This window comes from Marmota monax, unplaced genomic scaffold (assembly GCF_021218885.2).
Source record: "Marmota monax isolate L192 unplaced genomic scaffold, Marmota_monax_Labrador192_F-V1.1 WCK01_AAM20220418_F8-fsc00049, whole genome shotgun sequence".
In the NCBI taxonomy this organism is placed as follows: domain Eukaryota; kingdom Metazoa; phylum Chordata; class Mammalia; order Rodentia; family Sciuridae; genus Marmota; species Marmota monax.
The window spans coordinates 11,588,971-11,598,910 of NW_026694221.1; the positions used below are offsets into that span (position 1 = coordinate 11,588,971).

Below are 9,940 nucleotides of genomic sequence, written 5' to 3' on the forward strand. Positions count from 1 at the left end.
ACTCAAACTAAAAAGTTTTTTCTCAGCAAAAGATACAATAAGAGAGGTAAATAGAGAGCCTACATCCTGGGAACAAATCTTTACTCCTCACACTTCAGATAGAGCCCTAATATCCAGAGTATACAAAGAACTCAAAAAATTAGACAATAAGAGAACAAACAACCCAATCAACAAATGGGCCAAGGACCTGAACAGACACTTCTCAGAGGAGGACATACAATCAATCAACAAGTACATGAAAAAATGCTCACCATCTCTAGCAGTCAGAGAAATGCAAATCAAAACCACCCTAAGATACCATCTCACTCCAGTTAGATTGGCAGCCAGTATGAAGTCAAACATCAACAAGTGCTGGCGAGGATGCGGGGAAAAGGGTACACTTGTACATTGCTGGTGGGACTGCAAATTGATGCAGCCAATTTGGAAAGCAGTATGGAGATTTCTTGGAAAGCTGGGAATGGAGCCACCATTTGACCCAGCTATTCCCCTTCTCGGTCTATTCCCTAAAGACCTAAAAAGAGCATGCTACAGGGACACTGCTACATCGATGTTCATAGCAGCACAATTCACAATAGCTAGACTGTGGAACCAACCTAGATGCCCTTCAATGGATGAATGGATAAAAAAAATGTGGCATTTATACACAATGGAGTATTACTCTGCATTAAAAAATGACAAAATCATAGAATTTACAGGGAAATGGATGGCATTAGAGCAGATTATGCTAAGTGAAGCTAGCCAATCCCTAAAAAACAAATGCCAAATGTCTTCTTTGATATAAGGAGAGTAACTAAGAACAGAGTAGGGTCGAAGAGCATGAGAAGAAGATTAACATTAAACAGGGATGAGAGGTGGGAGGGAAAGGGAGAGAGAAGGGAAAATGCATGGAAATGGAAGGAGACCCTCAGAGTTATACAAAAGTACATACAAGAGGAAGTGAGGGGAAGGGGAAAAATAATATAAGGGGGACAAACGAATGTCAGTAGAGGGAGCAGAGAGAGAAGAGGGGAGGGGAGGGGAGGGGAGGGGGGATAGTAGAGGATAGGAAAGGCAGCAGAATACAACAGACACTAGTATGGCAATATGTAAATCAATGGATGTGTAACTGATGTGATTCTGCAATCTGTATATGGGGTAAAAATGGGAGCTCATAACCCACTTGAATCAAAGTGTGAAATATGATATATCAAGAACTATGTAATGTTTTGAACAGCCAACAATAAAAAATTAAAAAAAAAAAAAAAGAAATGCTCAAAGGGATGGCCAAAAGTTGGGAAACAGGTGGGCTGAGGATAAAGGGCAGGATGAAGCAGCCCAGGACACATTAATTAACAAACTTATGGCTCCATGTGTGTGTGGCAGGGGGCAATTTCTTGATAAGGGTGGAGGAAGGGCTCTGAAGGAATTAACATTTTTATCCCTCAGGGGGCAGTCTCCAACTTCCCAGACTCACTCAAAATTGGCCTCCTAGATCCAATCTGCCTCAATTTATCCATCTATACTGATTGCCTGTTTAATTCTGGCTTCATAAGCATCTGAACATATGTAACCATTAAGTCAATAAAACAGTCCATAAAATCTAAGGCATTATTTGAAGTCAAAGATTGAAATATTTTAAAGTGAATAAGAAACAAATTTTATGAAACAGAAGTATATAAATTTTATGTTATACTGTAGTCTCTCATTTCTGGTTTTTGCCAATAATTATGAAATTTAATTCCAACTAAAATGAACAATCAAAGTAAAGTAAGTAAGCAATAGACAAAAATCCTAAACTTTCATTCATCCCAACTGTAATTAACTAATCATATTGATACTGCCAGTTGTTGGTGACAAGTTCTGCTTCCTCACATGTTGAAGTATGCACATTAGAGCATGGTGAGGCAAGCATATAAAGCAGGTTTTATTTAAAAAGAGGTAACATAGACTTCTCCTGAGAGGGAGAAGGAGGCCATAGCTGGTATCCTGGTATCCCAAGAAGGGAGTGTTCTGCCTTTTTATATGTCTTAGGATTGCTTTGTTCTTCCTGCATATGAGACTAGGTCCAGGAATACTCAGTGGGATGGCCAAAAGTTGGGAAACAGGTGGGCTGAAGTGGGAAGGGCAGGATGGAGGAACCCAGGACACATTAATTAATAACCTTATGGCTCCCTGTAGGAAGGGGCAATTCCTGGGACAGGTTACCTTAGCAACAGGTTGGAGCAGGAACAAGTTCTTAATAAGGGTGGAGGAAGGTCTCTGAAGGAATTAACATTTCAATCCCTCTGGGGACAGTCTCCAACTTCCCAGACTTACACTCCAAATTGGCCTCCTTGATCCAACCTGAGTCCATTTACCCATCTATACTGACTGCCTGTTTAATTCTGGCTTCAATAAGATCTTGGATGCTGTTTCAATTTATCTAAATCTAGTTAATTTATTCATAAAATGGGGAAAACACTACCAACTCTATTTTACAAAGCTTTTATCCAGCTAAAACAAAATGATACATTCAAGGTTTATATAACTCTTAAAGAACTGAAACTGGTCTTGAAAATCAGGATGGGATTTCTGATCTCCTGGTGTTAATTATTGAACACCCAAGAAAAGGCAAGGCAAGAGCAAAAAGTTTTATTTAAAAGACAGAACAGAGAGGGTGTTAAGGGGACCTTCTCTGGAGTCCAGAAGAGTGGGTTCAGATCTGTTGCCCAAGGGAGTGGGGGTGTCTTGCATCTTTATAGATTTTAAGTTTCCTTTCTTCTCATGTCCCCTCCTCCTTTTATCTTGCCTACCTCACCAAAAGGGCAGGAAGAGAGGGGGTGATTGCTTGTGTTGGAAAATGTGATTCTTCCTCTCCCATGGAGGTTGTTAGTAAGCAAGTGATGATCAGACTGCTATTTACCCATTTCCTTTTCTTTGATAATAAGCTACCTGTCCTTTGCCCTGGTCTCAGTATGTTGAACGCTGATGCAAAGAAAAGACCACTGACTCCAATTTAAATCAAATTAAAGCAAGCTTGTATTGCGCACAAAAAAAGAAAAAGAAAAAAAAAAAGAAAAGAAAGAGCTGATCAGCAGCTGTCTGTACCAACCCTGACAAAAAGATCAGGACCCCAGACCTCCAGGAACAAGGTATTATTGCACAAAAAAGTTGCAAAGGTGGGGGGTGTCTTGAAAATTTACAGATAACACTATTTTGACAAGCAGAATACAAAGGCAGATAGTAGGCTAATGATCTACATGGCTTAACATTTTAAGGTAGGTATTAATTTAGATCCCAACATTAGAATTTATGAGGTACCACTAAGGTTTTAGAGAGGGTTGTTATCTGGTCAGGGAAAGCCAGGCATGGGTGAGTTCAAGGCACAGGCAGGAATTCTAAACAAGTTTAGAAATCACAGTAATTTATAGCAAAACAGAAATTAACTTTTCATGACTTTATGATGATATGGCTCCCAATCTTAAACTTAAGATGGAATTGGGTTGGGTTCATCAAGTACACTCTCTCTCTCTCTCTCTCTCTCTCTCTCTATATATATATATATATATATATATATATACACACACACACACAAACACATACACACACACAAATATATATACATACATATACATATATATAGAATGTTATTTCACTGTACAAGATGAAAATAATGTTTCAAATCTTTAAAGACACTAAACTCAAAATTTTTTTAGAAGTACAATAAAAGCAATTTTTTTCTTCAACACTCTAATATATCAGGATTGCTAGGACAATGGCTGTGTCATGGAATACTTTTATATTGAACATAAAAAATGCAGAAATGCTTATCTGTGAAAAACTTTGTTGAAAAAAAAATATAAAAAAGAAAATCAAAAGAGGAAAAATTTTATTGATAATTTTCAAAGCATCTACACACACATGTTGCTGGCTATTCAAGCAAGTTAAAGATGATAGCTATTTGACAAATCATTTTATATTACACAAAAGCTCAAAAGAAATAAAAATATAACTTTTAAATTTTTACTAAAATGTTTAGTAATTTAAGACTGTGCTATCACTTTTAAGGACATTTCTGAATAACTCACATATTTGAACCAAAGCTATATACAGGACTTCAATGTCATTTGTTAATATTTGTATTCACCACTTTACAGAGTAAAACACTAGAACACTCCTTTTCAACACATGAATCTGAGCCTAAAAGAGTCATACAACAGATTTGAATAAGCTATTTTTAGAAAGTCCTGCTCACAAGGTTATTCTTAGGCTCACATGTGGGAATTTTGCACTTGAATCATTCCCTGAGTTATAGTTCACTGCCTAGCCTATTGGTATAAATGATGCAAACACCTGGTTTTGTTGTTGTTGTTGTTGTTGTTGTTGTTTGTTTGGGGAGAGTTGGGAGAGGAAAAGACTGGAGTCTGGAATTTGGATGCAAGCTGGGCAGAGGGTACTTTTGTGAACAATCAATAAAGCTTTGGGCACTAGTATATAATGGATCTCCCTTAGCAGAAACATTGTATACATGTTACTCTATTGTTCATTGCTAAATAAAGCAACAAGTTTACTGTATCCCCCACGGAAACAAGACACAACAAGAAATTATACATGCATGAAATAAATATAAAATAAGAATCAATAATACAAGCCTTTCTTTAAATTTTAAATTTATCAATTAGTGATTAATATTCTATAATCTTTCAAAAGTTGAAAAATAAATTCAACTGGATAAAATAATATTATAAATGCTTGAATTTTATTAAATGGTAAAAAACTTGAAAAAGAAGATTTGTCTGATACAGGCTTCATCCTGATTAAAAGATTTTTTTAAAAGATTTTTGTTGTTGTTTTTCTATTATATGGTTAAACAGCTTTTGGACTGGAGTATCTGACTACATATTTCAAAGAAAATGATAAAAACAAATTCATTCATTCGGGGCTGGGGATGTGGCTCAAGCGGTAGCACGCTCTCCTGCCATGCGTGCAGCCCGGGTTTGATCCTCAGCACCACATACAAAGATGTTGTGTCTGCCGAAAATTAAAAAACTTTCTCTCTCTCTCTCTCTCTCTCTCTCTCTCTCTCTCTCTCTCTCTCTCTCTCTCTCTCTCTCAAAAAAAAAAAAAAAAGAGCCTCTGAGAACCAAAAAAAAAAAAAAAACCCAAATTCATTCATTCAGACAATAATCATCAGGCACTTCTAGGTGTTTACCAAATAATCGTGGTTTATTTTAAGTTCATACCAATTGCAGGCAGTTCATTACTATTTACTCAAGTATGTAAATAAAACAAAGAAGAGCAGAAGACTGCATAAAATCTTTTTCCTATCACTTTTAGAAATCTATGCTTAGATAAACAAGAAATAAAGTTCTTTACAACATGTTTAAAAAGCAGAATTTATTAATTTGGGTTTAAGTCAAAAAAGTTAAAGCATCTAAAGGATATTGACATTGTAATCTTAGATAACTTGCATAATTCTTAATTAATGATTACTATTTTTAAAAATTAGTCTTTGTTTATTGAAAATGGAAATAGTTGAATAACAAAAAAAATTATGTTAACCTTACTAAATAAAATTAAAAGAAACTATAAAAATGACAGAATTCAGAACATTAATTTTGTTTAAACCCAAGTTTAATTTTATAAATATAAATTTAAGTGATTTCACAATAAAAAGTTACACAGTTATATATTTATTTATATTTTAAATGTCCTTAGTGTTCATTACTCTTGCTTTCCATCATCAATTGTGCCATGATAACCATATATCTATATGAATTTCATTGATCATATTAATAAAATAAAATTTGATATTAATACATTGTTTATTATAAGATGACATGAAGAAACTACTAGAGGGATAACTACATTTTTATCACATAATTTTTAAATTTCTCGAAAAAAGCCAATCTAATAATGAAAAAGATACTTACATAGTTAGGCAGGAGAAGAGCACTGGAAAGGAAAATATTAATTAAAACAATAGTAACTATACTGGGTTTAGTGTTGTTACTTTGTTTTTCTATATCTTCTCTAATGTTTTACAAGTATTACTTTTATCATCAGGAAAATTTATTTTAAAACAATAAATACAACTATTAAAGGGCTATAACCTAGCTAAAATTTCCTTGCAAACTAATATGGCAAAGTGTTTTCATGAGTAGTTAGTTTTTATATAGCTACTGTAAATGTTATGAAATTCTACAAATAATCACTGGGTTTAAAAAATAGGAACAAAATAGGAACACTGATAACACATTTTTCCCTTTTCATTGCCTTCTGTATAGTAGATGCTAGTAATTGGCTATTGTGAGATTACCAAATTCATCAAACATCACTACAACTTAAAATGTTAAGTAAATGAAAGATATTCTCTTAGTTATTTATCATAAAATCCAGTTTGAGGTGTTTTCCTTTAACATAATTTTCAGATAAAAGATGTTTATAAATTAATAAACAACCTACATTGAGAGCGATAAGGATGATATCATTTACACTGAATTTGTCAGGAGAACTTCTGCCTTCATTGGAATAATACCTATTAAAATGAAATAATGGCTTAATACCATCCAAAATCAAAATTAACCAAAATTCTTTTCTTAAGACTACATGTATTTCTGTTCTCTATTATAAATGTGTCGACTACAAATACTAAGGAAAGAATCCTGAATACAGATTTCTGGTTTGTTTACCATTTCTGATAGAACAGAATAAAAAATTCATATTTTCTTGGTCACTTTAAAGATATATTATGTCATTAAAAATACCCACCACTACAAAATATTAATGGGAAAGTCTATCTAACAAAAATTCTAAAGGGAGAAACTGTACTGGGATGGAATTTTGGTTTTGTGTAAGTAAAATATCATCTGATTTCTTCCAAATAATGCCAATATAAGGTTTCCTGAATATAACAAGTTATAAACTGCGGCTCAATCTCAAGTTTCTTCCTTCTTCATCCTTCATATTTTGAAAACTTCATATTTTGAAACCTTATAACTTTATTCTAATTATCAAGAAACAGGACATTCATTCTACACATTTTCCTAACATGTTAGTGATTCTTCTGTAAATACTGAACTATTTTCACAAAAGAACTGAACCTAGACTAACCATAATTTGGAGTTTACAAATTAATTTTTTTCTTTTTATAAATATTTAAAACTTCAATATTAAAAATGAGTTAAAAATGATGAAAGTAAATGTCAAAATCTGCTTCAATATGCACCAAGAACATAGTAACTGAAAGAACAAAACAACACAAGATTTATCATCTTCAATTGTAGTCATCAAGAAAAAAGAAACTGAAAATTAGATCAGGCACCACAGACATGGTCCCTGTGCATACCTGCCCAACAGAACTCAAGGGAAGAGAATTATAATCAGCTCCCATGAGCCAACTTTAAGAAAAACCTAAGGATATGAACCCTAAAGAAGAAACAGACCCTAGGGAGTTCTTGTTTATCAAAACATCCTGCAAAAGCACACATTTTCCCCCTTTAACAGAGATTTATGGAACAGTAATATTATAAAGCCCCTCAATATAATTTTGAAATATAAAAGTACATCTGAATATATTTTAAAGACTAAAGAGCTAAATTTTCTAATTTTATCTTCAAATAATGCAATTTAAATCACCACTGTTTATAGGTGCTCAGAATTTTTTCTATAAAGTTAACTTTAGAAAACACTTCCTTTTTTCATAAAGAGAAGACGTTAAAATTCTTAAGAGTCAGATGGCAACCATCAGCAACTTGTTTAACTTCAGAAGAAAAATTGGGGTAGTGAAATAAGCCTTTTCCTTACTACCAATAATGAATAGAAAAAGAAGGCTTACACAGCCCAATGCCACAAACTGTTAACCACAACTCTCTTCACTTTTATCTTTGAAAGTCACAAGGCATATAAAACAGGCATATGCAAATCACAGCTGGAGAATTTCAATCCGAGTAATACAAATAATATCACTTTAATCTCATTTATTAGTTCCAGATAGTGGGTCTCCATTACCACCCTTTATCACCAGCTAAGGAAAAAGAAACAGCAAAAAATTCTTTGCTCCATAGGAAGATAGGTAAAAATTTCCAAGTCTTATTTGCTAGTTCTGCCATATACAAAACCAAGAGGCCAAGGCAAACTACAACTAAATGAGGCAGCTGTAATTCAGCTTCAGTTGACTATCTTCATGAGGAGAGGTAAGCAGTTACTGTTGGATCTGATCTTCAGCTTTTGGGTTTTTGTAAAGGCAATATACAAGCCAAACAAAACAGGTTTCAGCCTGCATGTGGCACACACAGTGGGCTTACTAAATCTGTTTATCTGCTTATTTGCTCTTGTTCACTTCCAAGTTGTTTCTGACAGTGTTCTTAAGTGTCTCTAAACAATGCAACATTTAGTAATTAACTTCCTTTTCAGGCATAAGAGTAACAAGTTTATCTTTTATATCATTTTGCATGACACTAGGGAAGGGAAGAACACAATTATGCCTATGACAAATTTCTTAATAGAGTTGTGTACATCACACTAAAAGGTGTGAAAATCATTCAGGTCATTCTTTGGCCAAAATATTGTACAAATTGTACATAGAAAACCCACCCATATTTCAAACATCAAGACTATCAAAAAGAAAAGAATTTTTGTTTTCTTTTTTGGCACTGGGGATTAAACCCAGAGACACTTTAACACTGAATTATTGTGCTCGCTTCGGCAGCACATATACTAAAATTGGAACGATACAGAGAAGATTAGCATGGCCCCTGCGCAAGGATGACACTGAATTATATCCCTAGTCCTTTGTGAGTCTTTTTGTTTATTTGTTTGTTTTATTTTGTTTCCCTAATTTTAAGACACAGCCCCACTAAATTTTTGAGGGTTTTACTAAATTGCTGAGTCTGGCCTCCAATTTGTAATCCTCCTGTCTCAGCCTTGAGTTGCAGGGATTACACTGTGCTTGACTTCAGACTGCCAAAATTTTTAAGGCAGAAAAATGTTCTAACTGGCCAGAAAATGAGTCATAAAAGTGAAGCCAGATTTAAAGTTAGGTAGTCAGTGTAGTTAGATAAATCGGGTCTAATGCCGAGTGAATTCTAAAATGGAGGCCATGCTGGCAATGATTCCGGGAAGCAGGACAACTCATGGAACCTCAAAGAAATGTTAATGAACAGCCCCCAGCAAAAAGGTGCTGACTCAGAAGTCCTTCCTGACCAGATTACTTCTTTGGCCCACCTGTGTCCCACCCCTCGGGCCTTTCAACCTACATTCCATCACCAAAACTATAAAAAGGGGAAACAACCTCACTTCCACGGATTCCACCTCTTGGGTCCCCTTCTTCCTCCGGGAGAAGTCTTTTCTGCTGTCCTTTAATAAACTTCTAATTTCTACTCTGACCTTGCCTCGGCGTGCTTCTTTGGTGTTATTCTTCAACATTGGGGAAGCAAGAACTCGTCACCGGTCAACAGCGGTAACAAAAGCAAACAGTACAATTTTCTTCTCCTCCAATCACCACCCATTGAAATAGTCAACGCTCATTTAAACCTGAACTCAAACATGAATTTCTAAAATAAAAACAGACTCTATTAGTACACACTGATATAAACTAGGCATTACATAGGGGAAAAATGTCACTGAGACAAACCATGGAAACATTCTTCTCAAATGGATTGGATTTTATCAAGTAAAATAAAGCAGATATCTGGACAGTGACAGAGGTCTTAATTGTTTTTGAATAAAACCTTAAACCAAATGGCTGCATGTGGTCTTGGGGGGGGGGTCTCTGATTTACATGTGCTACTAAACTAGCAAATACTAGCCCCTTGTAATATCAAAATACCAAAATGAGAATTTAATATATGAATTCCTGCTTAGCCACAAAGAAAATCAAATTGTGAAAACATTAAATAAAATAATTTTTTAAAGATTGCCCATACAATATTCACTCTATTTAGATTGTTTCCATTTCCACTATTTAAGTGAATTGTAATAT

The 9,940-nt window shown here is 34.4% G+C and overlaps 1 pseudogene; it reads left to right on the forward strand.

Moving 5' to 3' along the window:
* Window positions 1-8,652: 8,652 nt before the first annotated feature.
* Window positions 8,653-8,752, forward strand: LOC124108135 (U6 spliceosomal RNA; annotated as a pseudogene).
* Window positions 8,753-9,940: the final 1,188 nt, after the last annotated feature.